Source organism: Pagrus pagrus (genome assembly GCF_965226575.1).
Source record: "Pagrus pagrus genome assembly, chromosome: 19".
Lineage (NCBI taxonomy): Eukaryota > Metazoa > Chordata > Actinopteri > Spariformes > Sparidae > Pagrus > Pagrus pagrus.
The window spans coordinates 10,016,927-10,021,166 of NC_140203.1; the positions used below are offsets into that span (position 1 = coordinate 10,016,927).

Sequence of the window (4,240 nt, forward strand, 5' to 3'; positions counted from 1 at the left end):
ATCCGTGGTATGGTAGATTGTTTGTCTTTCTCTCTTAGGGGAATGATTGATAAGGCGAATACTTTTACTGGAAACAGATCTGATTACAATTCAAAGGCAGAGGCTATGTACTGTACTGACATTTGTAAAAAAAAAGGTACCAGATCATGTTCACATTACATGTTTATTAACTGACTTTAACATCGTTAGGCGGAGGGGATGGTGGTGGAGTTACAAATGACGAGGCGACCGTAGCTCGAGTCTGCGTTGTGGCATTTGTAAGCTTGGCATTACTCGATATTTTTAAGGAGAGCTGTCGACCAAAACCGGGAAGTCGGGCCTTTTCCAGCCATGTTTGTGGTGACCAAAACAGGTATTTTAAGCCAAACCATGATGCTTTCCTAACCCTAACCACAGCATTGTGACAACGGAGAAATAAAAAAATTGAACCTAGACAAAGTGAAGAAACATGCAGCTTTAGCTTACCTGTGGTTTTGCAGAAACGTACTTAGCTAACACGTATTCTGGATTGGAGTTCTGTATTTTCTTCATACTATTCAAATTAAGCTGTAGCCTTATCTAACCGATGCCGCTGCACTTAAAACGCCTCCTCATTTAATTACTGGGCTTGCGGGAAGCCTGATACCCTCTATTTATTCGGCCAAACATTACAGTTCCGGTCGGGACGGATGAAACACGCTCCTGCCATCGGTCCCCTTTTTGGTGATGCACTGCAAAGTGTTTAATTATGTCAGAAATTTATGTCCTGAGAAAGTGTATCATGTCGATTAAGTTTGTTTCCCAGGCCCGAGTAAACATCCATGCTCAACCACCCCCACTCCACTCCTCACACACACCAGCATGCAAATAGACCTCTGGTGCTTCCCACATGTGAGCACAGAGGATGTCACGTGGGAATTAACTGCCAACTAACTTTTTTTTAAGTGTTTTGAGAACAACATTTAAAAATGTTGACAATTAAAGTCTTAAAAGCCCTTCCTGTTTAATTCATAGACACTCCTGACGATGACAACAAGCCGTTAATCCCACCTCAGGGCCTGAAGCAGCTCCAGTTATCTTTCTCTCTGCTGAATGGAGTGATGCACAAAGAGAAGAGGGCAAGGTGGTAACCCAACCTCCGGGCCTGTGTCGCAGGGTAGCGTGCTGACTGTGAGAGGCCTAGATTGCGTCCTGTGTTTCCCGTGGCTCGGAGAAATGAGTCAATGCTCCTTGGCGGGTGTCCGATGTCACTGAATCCATTGCTGCTCTGGTTACCTGCGTATTCTACCGGGGGAAAGGGAATATAAGTTGTGCTACAATAAAATCAACATGACATATTTCCTGCGTTTCGAAGCCACCTGCAGCAACTCGACCTCTGCTGTGAGTCACGTTGTTTATTTTTGCAAGCATATCTAACCTATAGTAAATATTCTAACATAAAAACACATCTTAATTATCATTTTCTATAAGATGCCTGATATTTTCAAGCACTTGGCAACATCCTGCTAGTTATCCTACACTTGTCTCTGGGAAGGCCGGGATAAGGTGACGAGAGAGGATGTTCTGGGATAAAGTGACACAAAGCAGCAGGTGTGGGAAGAAATGGCTGAGCCCTATTCTGCACAAACTCTGGCATTTCCCAAGGTGGCCATCAATAGCTTGGATTTCCAACCGTCTATTTGACCTGTGCGAGCTGTGACATTGTATGTGTGTGTGAGAAAGAGAAAGAAGAGGAGAAAACAGAAAATGGGGGGAGGTTGGAGGATACGAGGTGAGAAGCATGCAGACGTGCTACACCTCTGATGGTGCAAAACATTCCTGAGAAATAGCATTTCGTATGCAAACTCCTGCTGCCAAACATTGTTCAAACCCACAAAACTCTATTTTAAATTCTAGCCGAGATGCTAAAGTTTCCAAAGATACCAAATATGTCAGGTTGAGTTTTGGGCAAATGTGTATAAAATGATGCACAAGACATCCAGAGTGCTTTTTTGACGGAGCAGTGAAGATATAAAAACATGCACTCCTGGGATTGAATGTTTCGCTCAGTGTAAAAGCTTCAATGAACAGCTGGAACGAGCTGTTATTGTGGAATAAGATGGTTTTGAATGTATTTACAGGGGGAGGGAATTTCTACGACTGCATCTACGAGGTGTTTTTCACGACTGCATATGTGAAAAAAGTTGATTGAAGGGGTCATTTGTGAAATAAGAGATGTTAGGAGACAGGAATGGCCGAGGCTAGCTGGTTAGCACGCTAACTTCAGGAGACATCTCTGTAGCACAGTACAAAGAAGTCTTTGACATAACGTCACTACTGTTGTTTCTTCACACTCTTTTTTACATTAGCCACTACTAGCATATCACACCTGAATATCCATTCAAACTGTTGGTATTTGAGTTGCATTTTGGGTAATGTAGGCATCAGTCTGACAAATTGTGTTGCAGTGCTACAGCCCCTGGAGGACTCTTTTAGAGTAGTAAGACATTTTGGGAAATACATTTTGCTCTTTTGGAAAGCACATGAGATTGATACCACTCTGTGCTATGGGACTACAGAAAGGAGTTAGCTTAGCATAAAGACTGGGAACAGGGGAATCAGCTAGCCTAGCAATGTCCAAAGGTAACAGAAAATTGTGTACAGGCACCTCCAAAACACGTTACATCCTACTTGTCGAATCCATACAACATTAAAAGAAATATTTAGGGGTTTGCTGTTTCCCCTGATTCCAGGCTTTCATGCTAAGCTAAGCTAACAGTCCCCTATTTCTCCTCCTATAAAACAAACATAGAGTGGTAGTGTCAAACCATTCCTTGAAGAGGGAACAAAAGAACAAACCTGTATGTTCAGGGATTATGTGTGCCTGCCGTGTATATACTCTTCCTCAGTTATTACAGAGGCATTCAGGTATATCTATAAGAGAGATGGGTATTAGGCAGATAAAGCATCAACATGTGGAGGCCTGCATACTGTCGAAGTAGTCTGACAGTCATTATACGCCTGGTATTTCACTTAATATAGCTCTCTTTACAGTAATATTAGCAGCTTGTGGTTTGAGGATGCATACGTTCACGAGGCTTTGAAGGGCAGAAACGTTCTTCTCTCTGATGTGTGTTAAGCTGCTCGGTTCAGCTTGTACCCCCTCCGGCCTGTAATTAGTAGAAATCTGGTAGAGTCCTCACTACAAAACACGGGGTTGTTTCGTTCGCCGTGAGAAATCTGCTCTCATTTCTCACACTGCTAATGAACCATCCTCTGTATCTGTCGAAGACGGAGAAGAACATGAGACAGATGAGTTGTCAGACACAAGTTTGAACTCAAACCTTGATAATACATAGCAGGCTTATCTCCAGTCCACTGCAATACGTGCTGAAGACACTCCAGAGAGTAAAGCAAATGTGCTTACTCAGTTTCCCAAAATTCCCTCTGAAGTGTTCCTCATCGCTCGCTGCCAAACGAACAGCATGATTTTGTCATTATTCCTTATCCTTGTTTTCCCCTTCTCCCTTTTTTCGCTTCGCTTTATGGCAGACTGAAGCCCTGGTTGCTGTGGTATGTTGCTTTGTTTATGTGTCATCTAAACTTACTTAAGTAAATGCATCATCAGTGTGCGTTCGGCGAAACCTCATGGGAAAGCCTTGTAAATGTCCCAGAAGGTGCGCTGACATCAAAGAAAGAGTTTATTTGAGGGTAAAGTACACACAGCGTATGGAGGAGAAGTAGAATGAGGCAAGAGGGGGGAGAGAGAGAGAATTTGGATGCAAAATGTCACAAACATCTGCTCCTCGATGATGCAATTGCATCAAGCTTGCAGCTCGATGAAGCAGGAGCTTTACGGCGTTAAGAAACGGACCAAACCCTTCACCTTGAGGTTGCACACGAAGGTCGAGTCCGAACTCGTCGTAGGGAAACCTGAAAAAGAACTCATCCCTCTTAACGCACACATGAATCATCAACAATACAAGAAGCATGTTGCCTTCACACACCCTTTCCTTCGCGGCGAGGAAAGCCCTTTTGTGTAGCGATGTAAAGCACGCAGCTATACACGTACAAAACAAGTGTGACACCGTCGTCGTTGGCACGTTGCCCAGTAATTCCAGATCCTCGCTCCTGCCCTGGTGCCAAAAACAGAAGACTCCCCACGCCTTGATCTGGTCTGAGTCAGCAGAGAGAGGATGGTGCCCTGCAGATTTAGTCCGTGTTTGTGTGAGCGGGGCCGAGCAGACATGGAAGGGGGGGTTGGAGACAAAATTGAATACAC

General features: G+C 43.9%; 1 long non-coding RNA gene across 1 annotated transcript; it reads right to left on the reverse strand.

The window, feature by feature from the left end:
• Nucleotides 1-1,037: 1,037 nt before the first annotated feature.
• Nucleotides 1,038-3,196, reverse strand: LOC311274602. The gene is made up of 3 exons (XR_014624770.1): nucleotides 3,047-3,196; nucleotides 2,818-2,892; nucleotides 1,038-1,263 (listed from the first exon to the last, which is right to left on the reverse strand). It is a non-coding gene; the product is annotated as an uncharacterized lncRNA (long non-coding RNA).
• Nucleotides 3,197-4,240: the final 1,044 nt, after the last annotated feature.